Raw genomic sequence first — 24,223 nt, forward strand, 5'->3', positions numbered from 1 at the left:
TCGCATCTAAAAGCGGAAGATTAACTTTCACTTGCCGAAACACATCCATAATTTTATTTGTTTTGGCCTTTTGCTTGTTAATTGAAATGGATCCTTTTAAAGCATCCAGAAATGGAGCTTTTAGTTCAAAAACCTTTTCAGAATTTTTCTTTGAAGTCTCTTCAACACAAGAAGTTTTAAAATCATGTTGCAAATCTTTCTTTTCAAAATCACTTTTCAAATAACTTTTCAAGATATTCTCATTTGAAAAATCATGCATATGCAATGAAGGAGGAATAGGGTATGAAACGGGGCGGGTGTCAACTTGTGGTTGCACCGGTTCACTCTCTTCATTGGACATACCCACTTGGTTGTCCATAATCTTTCCGCTTCTCAAGGTAGTCACCGCATTGACATGCTCTATTGTGTGACCTTCCGATGAGGAATGAGTCTCCACGACACATTGTTGCTTTGGTGGGGCATTCAAAGGCATTTTTCCTTTCTCTCTTGCATTTAAAGTGTTAGTTATTTATCCTACTTGGGTTTCTAGCTTTGCAATGGATTGAGAGTGAGAATGAAGTAATTGTGTGTTTGCCTCTAGAGTGCCCAAAGCGGTCAAAACTTTCTCTTCAAATGCAGGACTTCTAACATTTCCTTGGGAATACGATTGATTGGGAAAATGAGAATTTGAAAATTGGTTTCCTTGTGATTGGTATGATGATTTAAAACCTTAGGAACCTTGGCCTTGCATTGGAGGTGGAATGTACTTTCCTTGAAAACCACATTGGGAAGGGTTTGAGCCTTCCCCTTGGCTTTTCCAAGAGAAGTTCGGGTGATTTCTCCAACTAGGATTATAGTGATTGCCATAAGGATTGTTCTCTTAATTCAGAAATGTTGCATTTACTTGTTCATGATGCTTACTTTGCATATGTCCATGGGGACAATTGGAGGTAGAATGTAAAACATTTGAACAAGTCATATATGTCTCATTAGATGCATGATGAGAATGGTTAGGGAATGAAGATACTTGATTTGCCGAGTTTTGGTTGATCAAGAATTGATCAAACCTTTGAGATAATGATTTCATGGGGGTGGTTGACTTGATGTAAGCCAACACTCTTCCTACCACTAGAATTTCTACCATTCTTCGAAGATAAAGTTCGATGCAAAAAATTTTCACTCATAGTCTCATAAAGACGCCACACGTCATCCTCATGCCTATCAATGTAAGAGCCACCCATGGAAGCATCAACCATGCCCTTGTAATTATCCGATAAGCTCTCAAAGAAATATTGAACTAATTGCCATTTGGGCATGTCATGATGTGGACACTTCCTAAGCAATTCATTAAAGCTTTCCCATGCCTCATGAAATGTTTCCCCATCCCCATATGAAAATTCCCTAATTGAAGTTCTCATGGTATTGGTCTTAGAAACCGGATAGTACATCTTTAAGAACTTTTGTTGCATTACTACCCAAGAAGTTATTGAAAAAGGCCTAAGATTGTTAAACCAATATTTTGCCTTGTCTTTGAGGGTGAATGGAAAAGGTTTAAGCCTTAAGACCTCTTCCGGCATGTTCGTATATCTTACGGTAGAACATACTTCAAGAAACTCATCTAAATGCTTGTAAGGTTCTTCACTTGGAAGTCCATGATAATTAGGAAGCATTTGTATGGTTTGTGGCTTGATTTCATAGTGGTGTGCTCTAAATGGTGGCAATTGAATGCATGTGGGTGTATTATATTCATTAGGCACATAGTGATCTCTTAAAGTAAGGGGAGGATTAACAATTAGAGGTGCAACTTGGGCACCTTGATTTCCTTGGATGATGGGTGGTTGTGGAGCATATATTGGCCTTGGTATTCCCAATGGAACTTGGCCTTGTTATTGTGGTTGGTGAATGAATGGTCTTGGCATGCCTAATAGTACTTGCATGTTATCATGATACACATTGGGATGGAGGATACCTTGTTGGTCTATATGACCAAGGTCCTCCACATGGTCCTCATTGTTTACTTCCATTGTAGACGTAGAATGATTAAAATTACCCTTTCCCCTAGGTGTACGAACAATGGATTCTAAATTCAAATTAAGAAGGACAAGAGTAGGATTTAATGACCTATGACCATACATGCACAAAAAGACACAACAAGCAACAAGCAATGAACAAACACTTCACCTTCACAATAAATCAATCAACAACAAACTTCCTCCACATACAATGATCCTATACTCCCAATACTTTCAAAAATATGCAAAGAACAATAAAATGCCTCCACGCGGGCTCACGATTTATCTAAGAATTGAAATACAAGCCTCCACGCGGGCCGACGATTTAACTAAGGGTTGAGTAAGGAAAAGCTCACAAAGGTCCTTTAGCACTGCAACTCCAATTTTAGCTTTGCAAATTTTAGATTTTTAGCTTTTTCCTTCTTTTGCTTAGATCCTTGCTTGGAATACTCCTTTGCTCACCTTTTTGCTCAATGCACCTAGTCAAACAAGAACAAACACAATAAGTAACCAAAATGAAAATAAAGTAAAGACACGATCAAAAGAGTACTAATTCCTAATTGATTCCACAAATACAACGTTGCCTTTAATTAATCCCCGGTAACGGCGCCAAAAACTTGGTGAGGTTCGGGTCGTCAACCCCGAAACCCAACAGTTTGTATGATACCAAAAGATATAGGTGTAGAGCTATGATGAATGTGGCCAAGTTTTACATTTAGAAATTGCCACCATTACCTTTCACTAAAAATATAGCTAGGGCAAGTAGGGATCGTCCCAAGGGATTGGTGGGTCGTATTAGGTTGAGAAATCAAGATTAGGGTTAGTAGGTCGAGTGATCAAAATAGTAGTTGGTTGGTTGAATTACACTAGATGCAAATTAAACTAAAGTAAGCAATAATGCAATAAAGAGAATAAAAGAGAGAGAGATCTTGGGGTTTAGAGATCACCACTAAGTATACTTTTCTATACCTTTAATGAATGATTAATGAGGGGAAGATATGTGTTGCAATGTTTGTGTGTATGTGTGTTTGGTTGTTTCAATTAACAAGGATGACCAATTAAGCATATATTGTCTAAGCAACATAGTGGAAAGCACAATATATCAAACTAAGCCATTAATCCTTTCATTAAACTCACAATCCAAACACATCACAAGGTTAGAGACATATGCTACTTGCATTCAAAAGTATGGAATATCAAACAACAAACATGGATTGTCTTCCCATTTAACAACTACACTACAACTAAGCTAATGACATGAAATTAATTAATTAAACTAAGGGAGAGGCACAATCCATCAAGAAATGAGTATGAACCATCAAGTAAATCACAAGAGCATTCTATTAAGCACTATGTTTTGACAATCTCTAGATCTATAGCATTAATACACATAGACATGCATCAACAACACAAGAAATATACACAAACACATGAACATATCTTTTAGCATACATAGACATATGGATAGAATGAAATGATTAATTGAAAGCATTAAACCACATAAATCATTGAATAAACAAGATCTATATATATGAAAGTGTCAAAACATGTATCACAATTCAAATCCCCTCAAAAATACATAAATCAAGATGTAGAAAGCATGCTTAGGGCTAACTCTAGCCCCAAGAGGATGTCTAGCCACTCATGGAAGTTGTCTTCCAACCCTCAAGGGCAAGCTCTATGGAAGAAATCTGCTCCTTGGTTGATGAAGAGCCTCCAATGGTGTCTCTAGCCTCCTCTTCTCCTTTGCTTCCTCACTAAGAATTCTCTCAAAATCTCCCCTTATGGTTGTGTGTGAATCCCCCCACAAAAGTTGCTTCAATCCTCTTTTTTGGTAGGTTAAGTGACACCCAAAAATGATCTGGCACGTACTCCAATATTCTCCCAATGATTGGATAAGGGCAACTTTTTATAAGCTGGTAATTTAACTTTTTTGCACTGGAGGAAGTTCGATCGATCGAACCTTGACCTTGGATCGATCGAACATGGCTGAGATCTATCGAACTGAAGCTGGATCGATCCTCTATGGCGGCGCCTTTTTGGATAAAAACAAATCTGAGATATTTTGAAGATATTTTTGGGAAAAGGACAAAAGTGGTTGGTAAGGTGGTATAGCTGGATAAGATTAATCATTTGGATAAGGACAAGAAAGTTTGATCGATCAAAGAATCAAGTTGGATCGATCGAACTTTGAGATCTTTGAATAGGGACAAACATGGTTCAGATCCATCTTGAAGTGCTGAGATCGATGAAAGTTGAATCGATCGAACTTTTCTTAAGATCGATCGAAGTTGCTGAAATTCCACCCTTTGTTTCTTTTTGCTCTACTTTGCTCCTTTCTTTGATTCATCCCAGAATTACTTCATTTCTGCTCTTATTTGGCTGAGTTAGCTTATTTTAGGGATAAGTACCTAAAAATGGAAATAATATGGAATCAATACAAAGCGGGAAAATAAAATAGATAAAGATTCTGGAATACCTAAGCTTAAGGGTTTAAATGCGCACTTTTCAGCGCTCATCATAGGAGAAAGAGTATCAACTCCAATTTGGCATCAACGTTTGGGTCATTTAACATCTCCAATATTGTATCGTTTGTTATCTACTAATTCCTTACTTATGCAAGGTTCAACGAAGTATAAAGCTTTTTGTGATTCGTGTCCCTTAGGCAAAAGTACCCGTTTGCCTTTTTCATTATCTACTTCGGTTTCTTCTATGCCTTTGGAATTAGTTCATTCTGATGTATGGACTTCTCCATCTTATTCTATTCAAGGATCCAAATATTATATTCTCTTTGTTGATGATTTTTCAAAATACACATGGATCTATCCTATGCGTTTTAAACATGAGGCGTTTGGTTATTTTGTTAAATACAAAGCGCTTGTTGGAAATCTTTTCTCATGTAAAATTAAATCGCTACAAACTGATAGTGGAGGTGAGTATTGTAAGGGTACATTTCAGGATTTTCTTTCTTTTCATGGAATTTTTCATCATTATTCTTGTCCTTCTACTCCAGAACAAAATGGTGTTTCAGAACGAAAAATTTGTCACATAACAGAGATAGGTCTCACATTGTTAGCTCAAGCCGGTATACCATCTCAATTTTGGGTTGACGCATTTAATACATCAATTTATTTGATAAATCGTATTCCTACTAGACAACTTGGTTACATTTCACCATTTGAAAAATTGTTTCAAAAATCCCCAAACTATTTCTTTCTTTGTGTATTTGGTTATGCATGTTTTCTATATCTTCGTCCTTATAATAAAAATAAGCTTCAATTCTGATCCAAACGTTGTGTTTTCTTGGGATACTCTAATAATCATCAAGGCTATAGATGTATGACAAGGACACTGGATGGATTTATTTGTCTCGACATGTTATTTTTAATGAGTGTTAATTTCCTTTTAAACTTGAATAGGTTTTGCCCATTTCACAACGGCCAAAGGAAGCATCTCCATCGGTTCTTTTATTTTCGCCCTTTTCTGTTACATCAATTTCACCTCCTACTATTCAACCTTCCATTACACCATCAACTACAACACCTTCACTTTCACATCCTGAATCCATTTCTTCACCCATGTCAATCTGTCCTCTTTAATCCCCACAATTATCTATCAGTCATGCTTCTCCGATTCATGATCCAATTTTACCATCCGAGCCTTCTCGTGTACATCAAATGGTAACAAGAGGTCAAGCTGGAATTCGAAAGCCTAATCCAAAGTATGTATTACTGGTTATTTCTTCTGATAATCACCTTAAACCATCATGTTTTAGTCAAGCTATCAAAGACCCTCAATGGCGAATGGCAATGTACACTGAATTTAAAGCTTTACAACAAGCTGGTACGTGGAATTTAGTGTTTCCTACACCATCCATGCATATTATTCCAAATAAATGGGTGTTTAAAGTGAAGCGTAAATCAGATGGATTGATTGAACGGTATAAGGTTCGACTTGTTGCAAATGGTTTTCATCAATAAGAGGGAATTGATTATACTAAAACTTTCAGTCTAGTTATGAAACATGCTACCATTCGCACAGTTTTGGCATTAGCTATGCATCATAATTGGCACATTCAGCAACTTGATGTACAAAATGCATTTTTACATGGCTATCTAAATGAAGAAGTTTACATGCGTTAACCAAAAGGATTTGAAGACCCTACTTTTCCTAATCATGTATGTCGCCTTTGCAAATCAATATATGGCTTGAAACAGGCTCCTCGTGCATGGTTTCAACGATTTTCTAACTATCTTGAAGAATTTGGTTTTGTCGCCTCCAAAGCAGATTGTTCACTATTTGTTTATCAACATAAAGGTACTCTTCTCATTTTATTAATCTATGTTGATGACATTCTCATCACTGGCAATAGTACCTCTCAAATTGAGAATTTGATTTCATCTCTTGGGAAAATTTTTGCAATGAAAAATTTGGGACGTTTGCATTATTTTCTTGGATTAGAAGCTGACTACACCAAGGAGGGTCTCTATCTTACATAAAGAAAATATGCAATATATCTATTGAAGCGTGTTCAAATAGAGAATGCAAAGCCATATAGCAATCCATCTGTTAGTGGCAAGAAGTTAGAGCCATATGATGGTGAGTTTCTGGAAGATCTAACAGAATATCGGAGTGTTGCTGGTGCATTGCAATATCTCATAATCACTCGTCCTGATTTAGCATATGCGGTGTGGTGTGTGTCCTCAGAGGTCGCATAAAATAATGCACAAAATTTTGAGTTTGGAAATTAGTGTCAAGTGGGCACCATAATTTAAATTTATAAACTGCTTAACACCTATACTATGTAGTATGAGTGAGAAGGGATTGTCCTAAGGGATTGAGTTATCGTATTAGCTTGAGGAATCAAAATTAGGGTTAGTAGGTCGAGTGATCAAAATAGTGGTTGGTTGGTTGAATTAAGTTAGATGCAAATTAAACTAAAGTAAGCAATAATATAATAGAGAGAAAAAGATAAAGAGAGATCTTGGGGTTTAGAGATCACCACTAAGCGTAGCTTTTCTACACCTTTAATGAATGATTAATGATGGGAAGAACATGTATTGCAATATAGTGTGTGTGTGTGGTTGTTCCAACAAGCATGGATGACAAATTAAGCATATATTGTCTAAACAACATGGTGGATAGCACAACATATCAAATTCTGCCATCAATCCTTTCTTTAAGGTCACAATCCAAACACATCACAAGGTTAGAGATACATGTTACTTGCTTTTCATAAGTATGGAACATCAACAACAAGCATGGATTGTCCTCCCATTTAACAACTACTCTACAACTAAGCTAATGACAAGGAATTAAACTAATTAAACTAAGGGAGATGCACAATCCATCAAGAAATGAGTATGAACCATCAAATAAACCACAAGAATATAACATTTAAGCACTAAGTCTTGATAATCTCTAGATCTATAGCATCAACACACATAGACATGCATCAATAACATAAGAAATAGAGACAAACACATGAACATCTATTCTAGCATACATAGACACATGGATAGAATGAAATGATCAATTGGAAACATTAAATCATATAAATCATTGAAGAAACAAGATATATATATATATATAAAAGTGTCAAGACATGAATCACAATATAAATCCCCTAAAAAATACATAAATCAAGAAATAAAAAGTATGCTTAGGGCTAACTTTAGCCCCAAGAGGATGTTTAGCCACTTATGGATGATGTCCTCCAACCTTTAAGGGCAAGCTCCATGGAAGAAATCTGCTCCTTGGTTGATGAAGAGTCTCCAATGGTGTCTCTAACCTCCTCATCTTCTTTGCTTCCTCCCTAAGAGTTCTCTAGAGTATGGTATGATATGAGATAATACAATATGATCCTTTATGTCCTATATTCTCTCCATTACAAAAAGTAATCCTTATCCTTATATATGTAGGTCAAATGACACCCAAAATGAGCTGGGGCCTTACAAAAAATATTACCCAATGATTGGATAAAGGACAACTTTTGTGAGCTGGAAATTAAACTTTTTCGCATTGGAGGAAGTTCGATCGATCAAACCTTGTACTTGGATCGATCGAACATGGTTGAGATCTATCGAACTGAAGTTGAATCGATCCTCAATGGTGGCGCCTTTTTGGATAAAAATAAATCTGAGATATTTTGAAGATATTTTTGGGAAAAAGATAAAATTGGTTGGTAGGGTGGTACAACTGGATAAGATCAATAATTTGGATAAGGACAAGAATGTTCGATAGATCAGAGAAGGAAGTTGGATCGATCGAACTTTTGAGATCTTTGAACAAGGACAAACATGGCTCAGATCTATCTTGAAGTGCTGAGATCGATGAAAGTTGGATCGATCGAACTTTTCTTGAGATCGATCGAAGTTGCTGAAATTCCACCATTTGCTTTCTTTTGCTCTATTTTGCTCATTTCTTTGATTAATCCCAGAATTGCTTCAATTATGCTCTTATTTGGCTAAGTTAGTTTATTTTGGGGATAAGTACCTGAAAATGGAAATAACACGAAATCAATACAAGACGGTAAAATAAGATAGATAAAGGTTCTAGAATAACTAAGCTTAAAGGGTTTAAATACGCACTTTTCAGCGCTCATCACACTCCCAAACTTAAATATTGTTAGTCCCCAGCAATGAACTAGAAAATAAAGGAATGAAATGAACAACTATACAACTATGATTAGAAAGCAATAAATGGATAACGCCACTTTCATAGGGAACACGATTACATTTAGTATATGCAACAAGCCTTCTAAACCCCTAGGTTACCCCTAGTGGACGAGTGAAGTCTCGTGAGGGTTTCTAGAAATGATACCCACAAACATTAAGCACATTTTCACAAAAGAGTCACCAATATTGCAAACAAGTATTGGGAGAAAACTACCTCAAGTATGCAATTTTTCAAACATTTCCAAGTAATCTCCCAAAATCTCAACATCAAGTAAGCAAATATGGTCCTCCACACATTTAAACAATGATCATGCAAATCAAAAGAACTCTAGAATCCTTTTTGAATGGTCTGGCATCAAATGTGTTGCTATCTAAGCCAACTAAAGAATTAATCACATCCTTATCCTCAAATTAACACACAAATCTAGTACCGATCATCAAGACAAAAAGTGGACCTTTTATTAAAGTTTCATTCATCTAGGTGCACTTATTCTTTTCACTCGATTTTTATTTTTTATTATTTTTTATTATTTTTTTAGGATCAAAGATGGAAGCATAGTGCAATGTGTTGATTTATTAAGCTTTCTAGTGATTCATGAGGTCGAGCGTTAGGTCAATGACTCCCAAACCAGACAGCTTTAAGGCACTAGGCGTTTAAATACCCCTACGGACTTACAGGATCAAATTAACTAGGCTACAAATCAAAACAACCTCCATCTAATCATTTCCTATTTTTCACCATTTGGGAGAAGTCCTCACTTTTTATTACTTTTGCAACCTTTTTTTTTTTTTTTTTTTTTTTTTTTTTTTTTTTTTTAAGTTCAATTATTAACCTAGAGTTTGGGCCCTCCACCTTTCGGCGCGAGAAGTTTAGTACTTGATGCGGCTAGAATCCCAGCTACTTAGTGAAAAGGGGTTGTTATACACCTTTATCAAGAATGAAAGCTTTCAATGCACTACTAGCTCGATTGGGATATAACCAATTCAATAATCAACAAAGCATGTACCCCACAAATGAATGCTAGTGTGCGTCTGTGCTAGTGTAGAAGAGTAGAGTGAATCTCAAAACAATCACAAAATCAGGATGATGTGGACCACAAGTGTAAGCAAGATATCAATTTTTAAAAAAATTTACTCCTAAATGGCATCCACAAGGCATACAAGGAGTATTGAACTCTCAAGTCAAGTAATTTTTAAATTTTAAGCAATATAGTCCTCAAAAGATCAAAATCATCGCTATCATGAACCAATCATAGAAAATCTCTCAAATACACAAGACATGCTCAAAATTTTGAATTTAAAAACAAATACTGTAAAGCACCATTACCCCCAAACTTAAATGACACAGTGTCCTCAATGTGCAAAGAGAACAAAAGGAAAGAGTATACCAGTGTAATTAAGGCAAAGAATGGCTGGGATTGAAGTATCCAAAGTGGGTGACATAGCCCCCCTAAACTTGGGATTAACTGTGGTCCTGAAATTTGGCACTTGGATAAACTCATCAGATAACAAAAAGGATAATAACAGTGCACAGTGGACATGAAAGTGTAAATGGGATAGCAACTGAAAATAGAGAGAGGTAAAAGGGTGGTCCTGAAAATTTTGGGCTGTTCTCTCTCTCACTGAAGTCACTGGGATGCATCTGATGGAATCAAATAGATAGCAATAAGAATATGAAAATATGACATCCATACAGAAAATATATATAAATAAAAATAAAGTATAGTACATCCAGTATTAGAGCCGACAGACACGGCTGCAAAAATAGTCTAATAGTGACAAAAACATGATGAGATAAAATAATAGGAGGAAAGGGATAGAGAAATCAGGAAGACGAGGTAGGATGGGCAGGTCGCGCTCCGCGGATGTCTCTAGATAGATCACGAAATGCAGTCATGACATCCGTACGGAGGGTAGCAATATCAGCTCTGATGGAGACAGCATCCTCTCGGAAAGAGACCATGTCGGCACGGATGGATACAACAGCATCCTCCAAAGCCTGGAGTCGCTCTCCAAAGCCGGGTGTCTGTGTTGGAGCCTCAGGTGTGGCTGGATCGGAAGAATGATGATCCTGAGCCTGTTCCGGATTATGAATAGGTGACCCAACTGGAGAGGGCTGCTCTGCGTCCTCGGCAGGCTGCTCCAAATCAATATCCATATGTATGGCAGCCGGATCGACTGGTATGTTGTCCGCTGCCGGGTCTGCTGCTGCTACTGCTGCCTCCTCAGCCTCTGACTCCTCCACCGCCTCTGCTGCGTCTTCCTGTAATCTCTTGATAATGGCATTATAGCTCTTATCCCAGTCCTTCTTCAGGAAGTGACAGGATACCCTCTCAGGGTGCTCTAGAGGATGGAAAGGATAGCGCTGGTCTAGCAGGATTTGGGTGATGAGGTGGCCAAATGGGAGAGACTTAGCCCTTTTGGGCCTCTCCTTACTGATATGCTCATCGTAGAGCTTCCTCATCACACTCCAGATGAGCGCGGGAATAGACAGCGAATGCCCTATATAGAAAGCGTACAGGGCTGTCAAGTAATCGCCTCGCCGCTGAATCTTATGGCCGGCTATGAAAACGTTGCGGAACAAGATTGAGTCAAAGAACCACAAGTCATCTGGCAAATAGGTGCGGGTGGCGAAGGTCTCACCATCGGCATAATGACCTATAAGAAGAACTGCCATGTCTGCATATGAAGGCCTGAATAGCCTGGGATATGTCTCCTGTAGCTCTGGAGGGCAGTCATGTGGACAATGGCATGATGTGGATAATGTGTCCACAGTAATAGAAATCAAGTTGCCATCAATAGAAGTCCTCAGTGTCGCCGTGTTATGCGAGGCAGGCCGGAGGTTCTGGACCGTACTAGCCTCGGGTACATGGGGTATGTGATAGGGGCAAGAATGGCTGCAAGGTCCCACCGGAGTATATCCTCATAAGCTGATCGGGTAAGTACCGATCTGGAGAAGAAATCTGTGTCAAAAACTGACTCATGTGCCACTGGAAGGCGTGAGTATCTGCGCAATGGGTGGTCTAACTCCTGTGCTGGCTGAGCTGGCTATGGTGGAGATGGTATATGCTTAGCCTCAGCATCACCATGGGAAGGAGCTGCGCCAACATCGGAATGTAATCTGCTGTCAGAATGAGGAGATAGTGTGGGCTCAGCCGGCTCATCCTGTATAGGGTCTTGGGCATGAGAAGGACCGGCCTTGTCATCAAAAGTGTGCCTGCCCCGGCTGTGATAATGTCCGCGGGCTACGGTTTTGACCCGAGCCATGGCCTGAAAAATAATTAAAAACTTGCAAGGGGAGTCAGTGCCAAAATAAAGAATTTAAAGTACAAAATAGAATCATGTATGTCAAGTAAGATAGACAAAACAAATTAATGACATGAATCTACAAAAGTGATATGATGTGAACATGCTAAGCAGTATAAGTGTAAAATGCATCCAATGTGGAAAATCACAGGCATTGGGCATGAATGAGATTGCATGGACACAAGATAAGATGCATGGAATGTGTGTATGAAATCTGTGAAGTTTGATCGATCACAAAACTTGTGAGATTGATCTCACTCGATCGATCTGAGAAATTGAGAAACTAAGTTCGATTGATCTCACTAGATCGATCTGAGAAATATGTTCGATCGATCGAACTCTGCGAAGAACATGGACAGTCACAGATCTGTGATGTGGATGACATGGGGCCTTCACGAACTAGGTCGTGGGCCCATCAACACAATAAATCATCAATCTATTCACCTAACGAGGCCCATACTCCCAAAATACAATCAAAAATACAAAATCTAACAAAAAATATATATATATACACATATATACATAAAGCTTCAAGCCTCATCAATGGTGATTTTCAACATTAAAAGAGCATGGATCTAACATTTAAAGCAAGTATATATCAAATCGAAGCTTGAATCAAAAGGATGGATTCGGATCTCACCTAGAAACTAAGAGAGAGAAGTGGAAACTCGAAGGGGTGAGATGCGAAATCCAAGAGGAGAGAAAGAGATCCGGGATGATATGAAACTCGCCGGAGATGTTCGCCGGAGATGGGGAAGATTGGTGCAGTGGCGATGAGGAATAGGGTTTGGAAGAGGGTTAGATCGATCTTTGAAATCGATCTTGAAACACTCGCTTTCATTTTTTAAAAACTTCCTCGAACCAGTTCGATCGATTAAACTAAGACCTCAGATCGATCGAACTATTTTTTTTTTTTTTTTTTGAAAACTGAAAATTAAAAATGAAAATAATTTTTTTTTGGATTTTTAAAATAAAATAAAATCTTTTTGGGATTTTTTGGAAAATAAAATAAAATATAAATATTTTTGGAATTTTAAAAATTAAAAAGTCAAATAAAGTGAAAGATGGTGAGATGAAGAACAGAGATCGATCTGAACAAAATGTTCGATCCATTTGACAGAGAGAAAAAATATGCAGGTTTTTGGGTTCAGAGATTTGTCTAAGTGTTGGAACTCAAGATCGATTGAACTTGAGGTTTGGATCGATCGAAAAAGTTATGATCGATCTGAGAACAAGTTCGAATGATGGGACAGAGAGGTGATTTGGATGCAGGTGGATGCAGGTCGAAAATTTTTCTAAGTGTTGGATGCAGGTCAAAGTTCGATCAATCGAACTCTCATTTGAGATCGATCGAACTTATGCAAAATGCTCAATTTCAACATAAAAGTGCATGCAATCCTAATCACAGTTCCTAGCAATGCATATGAACCAAAAACAAGTATCTAGACTTTGCAAGAAATGAAATTAAAGATAGAAATGAGGGAGGAATAGGGTTTTGACACCCTACGAAATGTCTTGCTAGTCTTTAACGTCTCTAGCAACACGTTGGGCTCTTTTAGCCCGGATCAAACATCTTGTAGTGCATCCCCTCCTCAATGGGGTGATAAGTGCTTTGAACTCCACCCAACAAATGGTTCTTTAAGGAACTTGTTGGATTAAGCTCAAAAGACGTTTTCGGTCCTTGGTCAATGCAATCTTTGGGCTTCCACGCCATTTCAAAACAGGATTTTGAAACAACTTTCTTTGGTTTCAAGGTTAAAGATGGACTTTTTGAAACCTTGGTCTCACACAAAAACTCAATTCCTTCACTTTTAAGGTCATGACATTTCTCTACAACATTGATCTCTTTATGCTTGTCAAATGAATTGGGGGTTTAATTAAAAATATTCAACTTTACCTTCACGTGGCCAAATGAGATTTTCATTATCCCCGTCCTATAATTAATGTTGGCATTCACGGTTGCCAAGAAAGGACGGCTAAGGATAACGGGAATTTGGCTCTTAGGATTTGGGACCGGTTTCGTGTCAATGACAACGAGATTAACGGGAAAGAAGAATTTATCAATTTTAATCAATACATTCTCAATGATACCCCTAGGCTTTTTGATTGATCGGTCGGCAAGTTGCAAAACTACCAACGTTGGTTTTAAGTCTCCAAAGCCTAATTTGATATAAACCGAGTATGGAAGAAGATTAACACTAGCTCCTAGGTCAAGAAGAGCCCGATTAATGATATGATCACCAATGATGCATGAAGTAGTAGGTGAACCGGGGTCCTTAAACTTGGGGAGAGTTTTATGCTGCAAAATTGAGCTCACTTGCTCGGTTAAAACCACTTTTCTAGGTGCTTGGCTTTTGTTCTTCCGCTTTTGGGTGCACAAGTCTTTCAAGAATTTGGCATAAGCCGGAATTTGCTTGATTGCATCCAAAAGTGGAAGATTGACTTTCACTTGCCTAAACACGTCTATAATTTCATTGATTTTGGCCTTTTGCTTGTCATTTGAAATGGATCCTTTTAAGGCATCCGAAAATGGAGCTTTTGGTTCAAAAACCTTTTCAGAATTTTTCTTTGAAGTCTTTTCAACACAAGAAGTTTTCAAATCATTTACACATTTTTCTTTTCAAAATCACTTTTCAAATCACTTTTCACCACATTCTGATTTATATGGTCATGCACATGCAATGAATGAGGAATATGATATGAAACGGGATGGGTGTCAACTTGTGGTTGCACCGGTTCACTCTCTTCATTGGACACACCCACTTGGTTGTCCACAATCTTTTCACTTCTCAAGGTAGTCACCGCATTGACATGCTCTATTGTATGACCTTTCGATGAGGAATGAGTCTTCACAACACATTGTTGCTTTTGTGGGGCATTCAAAGGCATTTTTTCATTCTTTCTAGCATTCAAAGTACTAGCTATTTGCCTTACTTGGGTTTCTAGCTTAGCAATGGATTGAGAGTGAGAATGAAGCAATTGTGTGTTTGCCTCTAAAGTGCCCAAAGTGGTTAAAACTTTCTCTTCAAAAGCGGGACTTCTAATATTTCCTTGGGAATATGATGGTTGATTAGGAAAATAAGAGTTTGAAAATTAGTTTCCTTGTGACTGATATGATGATCTAAAACCTTGGGAACCTTGGCCTTATAGTGAAAGTGGAATGTACTTTCCTTGGAAACCGCCTTGGGAAGGGTTTGAGCCCTCCCCTTGGTTTTTCCAAGAGAAATTCGGGTGATTCTTCCAACTAGGACTGTAATGATTTCCATAAGGATTGTTCCCTTGATTAGCAAAAACAGCATTTGCTTGTTCATGATGCTCACTTTGCACATGTCCATGGGGACAATTGGAAGTAGAATGTAAAACACTTGAACAAGTTATACATGTTTCATTAGATGCATGTTGAGAATGGTTAGGGAAGGAAGATACTTGATTCGCCGAGTTTTGGTTGATCAGAAATTGATCAAACCTTTGAGATAATGATTTCATTTCGGCGGCAATTTCATTGGAGTGGTCGACTTGATGTAAGCCAACACTCTTCCTACCACTAGAATTTATACCATTCTTCGAAGATAAAGTATGATGCAAAGAATTTTCACTCATGCTCTCATAAAGACGCCACACGTCATCCTCATGCCTATCAATGTAAGAACCACCCATGGAAGCATCAACCATGCCTTTGTAATTGTCCGATAAGCTCTCAAAGAAATATTGAACTAATTGTCATTTGGGCATGTCATGATGTGGACACTTCCTAAGCAATTCATTAAAGCGTTCCCATGCCTCATGAAATGTTTCTCCATCCCCATGTGAAAATTCTCGAATTTAGGTTTTCATAGCATTGGTCTTAAAAACTGGATAGTACTTCTTCAAGAACTCTTGTTGCATTTCCGCCCAAGAAGTTATTAAAAAAGGCCTAAGATTGTTAAACCAATATTTTGCCTTGTCTTTAAGGGTGAATGGAAAAAGTTTAAGCCTTAAGACCTCTTCCGGCATATCCGTATATTTTATAGTGGAACAAACTTCAAGAAATTCATCCAAATGCTTGTAAGGTTCTTAACTTGGAAGTCCGTGATAATTAGGAAGCATTTGAATGGCTTGTGACTTGATTTCATAGTGATGTGCTCTAAATTGTGGCAATTGAATGTAAGTGGGTGCATTATATTCATTAGGCACATAGTGATCTCGTAAAGCAAGGGGAGGATTAGCAATTTGAGGTGTAACATGGGCACCTTGGTTGCCTTGAATGATGGGAGGTGGTGGAGCATAGATTGGCCTTGGCATTCCCAATGGAACTTGGCCTTATTGTTATGGTGGATGAACATATGGGCTTGGCATGCCTAATGAAACTTGTATATTATCATGATGTACATTGGGGTAAAGGATGCCTTGTTGGTCTATGTGACCGAGGTCCTCCACATGGTCCTCATTGTGTCCTTCCATTGATGCAATGGATTGACTAGAACTACCTCTTCCCCTAGGGTTTCGAGCAATGGATTTAAGATGAAAATTTAAAGGGACAAGAGTGGGTCTCAATGTTCTGCGACCACGCATGCACAATGCAACACAACAAGCAATAACAGCAAACACTTTCCCTTCACAACAAATAAGTAATTAACAAACTTCCTCCACATACAATGTTCATACTCCTATGCTTAAACAATATACAAGAAAAGTAAATTGCCTCCACGTGGGCTCAAGATTTATCTAAAAATTGAAATACAACCCTCCACGCGGGCCGACGATTTAACTAAGGGATGAGTAAAAAAAAGCTTACAAAGGTCCTTTAGCACTTCAACTCCAAATTTATGGCTTAGCTTAGCAATTTTTAAATTTTTAGCATTTTTCCTTTGCTTGAATGCTCCTTTACTTGCTTCCTAGTTCAATGCTCCTTGTCAATCAAGAACAAACACAATAAGTAACAAAAATTGAAAACAAAGTAAAGACATAATCAAAAGAGTACTAATTCCTAATTGATTCCACAAATACGACGTTGCCAATCAATCAATCCCCGGCAACGGCGCCAAAAACTATGGTGTGTGTTCTCAGAGGTCGCACAAAAAATGCACAAAACTTTGAGTTTGGCAATTAGTGTCAAGTGGGCACCATAATTTAAATTTATAAACCGCTTAACACCTATACTATGTAGTATGAGTGAGAAGGGATCGTCCCAAGGGATTGAGTTATCGTACTAGCTTGAGGAATCAAAATTAGGGTTAGTAGGTCGAGTGATCAAAATAGTGGTTGGTTGGTTGAATTAAGCTAGATGTAAATTAAACTAAAGTAAGCAATAATACAATAGAGAGACTAAAAGATAAAGAGAGATCTTGGGGTTTAGAGATCACCACTAAGCGTAGCTTTTCTACACCTTTAATGAATGATTAATGAGGGGAAGAACTTGTATTGCAATATAGTGTGTGTGTGTGTGGTTGTTCCAACAAGCATGGATGACAAATTAAGCATATATTGTCTAAACAACATGGTGGATAGTAAAACATATCAAATTAAGCCATTAATCCTTTCTTTAAGCTCACAATCCAAACATATCACAAGGTTAGAGATACATGTTACTTGCTTTTCATAAGTATGGGACATCAACAATAAGCATGGATTGTTCTCCCATTTAAAAACTACTTACAACTAAGCTAATGACAAGGAATTAAACTAATTAAACTAAGGGAGAGGCATAATCCATCAAGAAATGAGTATGAACCATCAAATAAACCACAAGAACATGACATTTAAGCACTAAGTCTTGACAATCTCTAGATCTATAGCATCAACACACATAGACATGCATCAATAACACAAGAAATAGAGACAAACATATGAACATCTATTCTAGCATACATAGACATATAGATAAAATGAAATGATCAATTGGAAGCATTAAATCATATAAATCTTTAAAGAAACAAGATCTATATATATAAAAGTGTCAAGACATGAATCACAATACAAATTCCCTAAAAAATACATAAATCAAGAAATAAAAAGCATGCTTAGGGCTAACTTTAGCCCCAAGAGGATGTCTAGCCACTCATGAATGATGTCCTCTAACCCTCAAGGGCAAGCTCCATGGAAGAAATCTGCTCCTTGGTTGATGAAGAGCCTTCAATGGTGTCTCTAGCCTCCTCCTCTTCTTTGCTTCCTCCCTAAGAGTTCTTTAGGGTATGGTATGATATTAGATAATACAATATGATCCTCTATGTTCTATGTTCTCTCTATTACAAAAAGTAATCCTTATCTTTATATAGGTATGTCAAATGACACCCAAAATGAGTTGGGGTCATACAACAAATATTCCCCAATGATTAGATAAAGGACAACTTTTGTAAGCTGGAAATTAAACTTTTTCGCACTGGAGGAAGTTCGATCGATCGAACATTGTACTTGGATCGATCGAACATGGCTAAGATCTATCGAACTGAAGTTGGATCGATCCTCAATGGCGGCGCCTTTTTGGATAAAAACAAATTTGAGATATTTTGAAGATATTTTTGGGAAAAGGACAAAAGTGGTTGGTAGGGTGGTATAACTGGATAAGATCAATCATTTAGTTAAGGACAAGAATGTTCGATCGATCGGAAAAGGAAGTTGGAACGATCGAACTTTTGAGATCTTTGAACAGGGAGAAACATAGCTCATATCTATCTTGAAGTGCGAAGATCGATGAAAGTTGGATCGATCGAACTTTTCTTGAGATTGATCGAAGTTGTTAAAATTTCACCCTTTGCTTCCTTTTGCTCTACTTTGCTCATTTCTTTGATTAATTCCAGAATTGCTTCAATTATACTGTTATTTGGCTAAGTTAGCTTATTTTAGGGATAAGTACCTGAAAATGAAAATAACACGAAATCAATACAAGACGGTAAAATAAGATAGATAAAGGTTCTAGAATAACTAAGCTTATGGGGTTTAAATATGCACTTTTCAGCGCTTATCACGGTGAATCAAGTTTGCCAATTTATACATCGTCCGACTGTTGTTCATTGGACCGCTGTTAAATGAATTCTCCGATATATCAAAGGCACAATCAATGATGGATTACTCTTCACACCAGATGATTTACAATTAGAAGCCTATTCAGATGCCGATTATGCTGGTTGTCCTACTGATAGAAGATCCACTGGAGGCTATTGTCTATATCTTGGGTGTAACCTTATTTCATGGAGTTCTAAGAAGCAACCAACTGTATCTCGATTTAGCACTGAAGCTGAATATTGATAACTTGCCCACACAGCTGCAGAAATTTCTTGGTTAAGGCAACTCTTACGAGATCTTCACATCTTTCTACCCAAAGCTCCAGTTATTTGGTGTGACAGTGTTAGTTTAATTTCTCTCGCCTCTAATCCAATATTTCATGCCAGAACAAAACATTTAGAAGTTGATTACTATTATGTACGTGAAAAAGTGGTTCAAAATGAGCTTCTTGTCTTATACATTACCTCGGTTGATCAAGTTGCAGATGTTTTCACAAAAGGCCTTTCATCAGCTCGATTTCAAACATTGAAATTCAATCTCATGGTCCGATCTCGACCCATTAGCTTGCGGGGGTGTGATAAACATAACAATGTAACTGTCCCATGATTTCAGCCATGAGAGTAACTCTCCTTGATTGAGCAAATCATTAAGATTTGTAATTGATTTTTTTTTTTTTAATTTTGATTCTTTGTAACAGCTCCTTAGATGTAGAGATTCTTTGTGACAGCTCCTTAGATGTAGAGATTTGTTTACCATTTTACATTGATTCATATTGTATATATATTTGATCATCATATCAAGGAAATGTAGAATTCACCTAATTATTTCAACTATAACATAAATATGTTAATACTTTAACAAGAAGAAAAAAAAGTGTAATATCTATTAAAATCGACGACATGTTTTTATTGGAGAGACTATTGCTACGTGCATAAAAACTACTCTTAACCAACTTGAATAGTATATTTTAATTAATTGGACATACTAATGACTTGGTATGCTTGGCGCGCTCTATACACTATTGAGCTTTGGTCTAGTTTGGAATTTTCCTATTTCAAACTTCTAACAGTACTGCTATTTCAAATTAACAAGGGTTTAGGCGTTGAATGTTTGGGTTCCAATACTTGTTTTGAGATTGATTCTCTTCTTGTCCACAATGCGATATCTGGCGCTAGCCTAGGGCCTCTTGATATTTTAACCATTGTTGCATATATTAAGTTGGTGTTTTGTCGATTCCCCTCTATCAAGATTAGCCACGACAAGGCAATGAGTTGGCTCTGTTAGAAAATCAATACTAATATTATTAAAAAAATTATATTAGGCTGTCTTCTTTCTAATTATCATTTAATTAATTTAGGCAATATATGTTTTTTTTTTAAAAAAAAAAATTACTCCTTATTTTTCTTATATAGGGATGCTATTGTAATAGAATTAGGGCATTGAATTGATGAATGAAAAGATTTTTGGTGGCTTATCCCCAATTCAAAGGATTATTGGTGGTTGATCGATCTCCAATCAAAAGATTACTTTAGGCCACAACTCTAATATCTAGTATCAAAGCATTCATTCTGAGTCCGTCCAATTTTTTTTCTCTATTATTTTAATACCCCTAATTTTAAAACAATAGTCTCGGTATAATTTTTTTTTTTTTACTATTTTAGTTGCATTTTATTTATTTATTTGATTATGTGGTTATTTGATTCCGTGTTTAATTGAATTGTTTAATTAAATATTTTATTTGCTTAAATGTGTTATTTGACTTAACTGATTATGTGCTTGAATATTATTTGAATTAGCTAGTTTAATTAATATGTTGTTTATTTGTAATTAATTGTAGATTAAGTAATTAAATGTTTATTTTATTTTATTTTATTTTTATGGTTTGTAGTAATGGGCCAACCAATTGGATTCCATGAACTACTTGGATAAGTGGTTTAATGGGTACGGATAATTACCCATGGATAATTGCATATGTATGCATGTATATATATAAAATAGAAAAGTAATTTATTAATTAATGTTATGGTAACATTAGTATTAATAAATAATCTGATATATATATGTTTATATAATAAGAATATACATAGATTATACGTAACATATTTTAGTTACCTTTTAATATTTTAATATTTATTATTTTCTTCATTAAGTTGATTTGGATTGGGAAAAGGAGTAGGGTTATTATTTAGCCTATAAATATATAACTATAGGGTTGAAAAGGGGGACTAGAAATATATCACTTAATATATATTTTGGAGAGAGAGAGAAAGAAGGAACAAGAAGGAAAAGAAAGAAGAAGAAGGAGGATAGGGTTTTTATCAAATTCCTAAAGGCAAGTTCTTGTTCTATACTTCTCCCTTAATCTGTGAATTATATATCTCTAGTATAATCTTAAGGTTGTTTAAAGAACAATTAAAAGTAGAATTTATAATTTAATTGATTTAGAACATAGGTGTACACACAAATTTTGTAGTCTGCAAGAACAAAATATGGGAGCAAATAATATTTTATTAAATTGAAAAAATTGGAGTACAATCCTCTGTAATAATATTCTTTACAAAAAAAGAAAGGTCCTCTGATTCGATCTTCTTTTTTTTGTTGGTTGGATCAAAGGGTTATACGAGCTTGATCTTGAATCATCGTGGAATTTGGATGAAGAACGGCACGATTTGATGTGCTTGTTGTTGATCACCGTGAAATTTGATGAAGAATGGCACGATTTGATATGTTTGTTGTTCTTCGCTTTTGGACAAAGTTTATGTATTTCTCTCTGGAATTCCGAATTTCTGAATTCTGAATTTCTGTGTCTGAATTTCCGGACTTCTGAATTTTGAATTTGTGTCTGAATTTCTGGACTTCTGAATTTGTGTCTCTGAATTTCTGGACTTCTGAATTTGTGTCTGAATTTCTGAACTTCTGACTTTGTGTCTCTGAATTTCTGGACTTCTGAATTCTGAATTTATGTTTGAATTTCTGGATTTCTGAATTTGTGTTTTTGAATTTCTGGACTTCTGAATTCTGAATTTGGATTTCTGAGTCTCTGGATTTTTGGACTCTGAATTTGTGTACCACTTCCTTCTTCCTCCAGGCCTCTAGTTATAGGCTTCTTGGATTAATTGGATGATGACACGTGTCATCTCCTGATAAGGATAAAATCATAATTGGGCCGGGTAGATTATATTATGATAATTATCCTTAAATAATTATTCCAAATATATTTTTTTAGGAACAATTATCTTTATATTTAATTATCTGGACTGAGCTAATTAAATAATTTAAGTGGACCAAGCTTGGGCCAATTAAATAACTTAATTAAACATTAGGCCCATATTTCATTGGTCCATTTGTCAAAACCAAAACCTACTAAAATTTTAGTATCTACAAATTTCCCCCACTTCGAGTCCCAAGTTTGACAAGACTTGTCTCTTTTTTTTTTTTTTTTTTTTTTTTTTTTTTCGCTTTCCTATCCAACTTTAGATTGTAAGATTTCCTCTTTTGCTTTTCTATCCAACTTTGGATTGGAATTTTACTTTCCTATTTGAATTGAATTATACAAATCTCAGTACAAATAGGAGGTGCTTTGTTGCTTATATATACTACCCAAATTATAAGGTTTGACATAAATTTCAATATTGTTGAAGACTTGTGAAGTTAGAGCCTCTCTGACAACTTATTAGATCGCAACCACTCTCTGAAAACTTGTTAGAGTAATTAGTATCCGAGCAAATACTTGGTATGCTTCCTCCTATGTTTTTTTTTTTTTTCCTTGTGTAATCATGACTGCTTGTACTGCTTTTGTCTTGTGTAATCATGATTCAATCTGTAATTTTCTCTTCGGCTTGGACTTTGTACATGTCAATCTCTCTGGACATACATGACATTTGTTTACCTAAATAAACAAGCTTGTTTTTTTATAATCTATATATCCTTTTGCTGCCAAGTAGTTACTGAATGCATTTATAAAGCACAATTGAATTTGAGCACATGGAAGCATAATTGAATTTGAGCACATGGAATTTGAATGTAAGCTCACGTCTACAAGAAGAAGAATCCTCAAATCAATATGGCAAAGAATCCCACAAGTATTTGTTGCCATAAAATCGAAACAATTGTTTTCTTGTACTGATTTTTTCACTACTTTCCTTTTTTTTTTTTTTTTTTTTTTTTTTACTAGTCTCTCTAGGACCCATTGTTCATTTGGAATGCATCTAGTTCATAAGGACCCATTGTTCTGTTGGAACGCAGCTAGTCCGTCTTGACCCATTATTTTGGAACACATTTAGTCCGTAAGAACAACAAACACATCAAATCGTGCTGTTCTTCATCAAATTTTACGGTGATCAACAACAAGCACATCAAATCATGCCGTTCTTCATCCAAATTCCACAGTGATTCAAGATCAAGCTCGTGTAGCCCTTGGATCCAACCAATAAAAAAAGGAGATCGAATCAGGGGACCATTCTTTTTTTTGTAAAGAATATTATTACAGAGGATTGTACTCCAATTTAATAAAATATTATTTGCTCCCATATTTTGTTCTTATTTGCAGACTACAAAATTTATGTATACAAATTTCTGACACACCCGGTGGGACATCCTCTGCCTCTCATCTCTTTCTCCTACATCAAACCCTCAAGAAATTCATCGTCAGATTCTATAACTTCCAATAAGATTCTGATGAAGAGCAAGAATACCACCAAAGACATCACGGTTATGACGAACAACATCAATACCACCACAAAAGGTGGCAAAAAGGTTGCAACTTCGTCAAGTGGTACAAACACCTCTGCAAGTTCAATGATATGGAGCATGGTCAAATCATCCGTTCTTTCCAAAAGACAGCGCGATGTGATGAGAGTCGATTCCGCTAAATCTGTCAAAGTAACAATTCAAACTCATACCGCCTTCACCTCGCTGGGGGCAAGGAGGAAGGTTCGTACAATCTCAAAGGTTGCTCTAGTCACAAGTTCAAGTTCAAGGCTGGTTCACCCAAGGCCAAAGATTTTTTCTGACTCCATTACTATGCTAGTCATGATGACGAGTACTACCTCGTACAAAGAACAATTGACGACTATGGCTTGTGCAATTGAAAGATTACAACACTCTCCCAAGGAGCAAGATCTGAAAATTGCCTTACTGACAGAAAAGTTAAAATTGCGTGACGACAATGCTGAGTCAAGTAAAGGCCGAATTCCTCATTCTAATTCCATGCCAGAGAACACTCTAATTAATGATCAAAATGACGTGTCCGCCAATCCAATAATTGAT

General features: G+C 36.5%; 2 pseudogenes; both read left to right on the forward strand.

The window, feature by feature from the left end:
- Positions 1 to 1,293: 1,293 nt before the first annotated feature.
- LOC132272124 (small nucleolar RNA R71) lies at positions 1,294 to 1,392 on the forward strand (annotated as a pseudogene).
- A 14,312-nt stretch (positions 1,393 to 15,704) lies between these two features.
- On the forward strand, positions 15,705 to 15,804 carry LOC132272093 (small nucleolar RNA R71; annotated as a pseudogene).
- Positions 15,805 to 24,223: the final 8,419 nt, after the last annotated feature.

Source organism: Cornus florida, unplaced genomic scaffold (assembly GCF_030987335.1).
Source record: "Cornus florida cultivar Cherokee Brave unplaced genomic scaffold, ASM3098733v1 CherokeeBrave_3.0.0_Hap2_Chr08, whole genome shotgun sequence".
Classification (NCBI taxonomy): Eukaryota; Viridiplantae; Streptophyta; class Magnoliopsida; order Cornales; family Cornaceae; genus Cornus; species Cornus florida.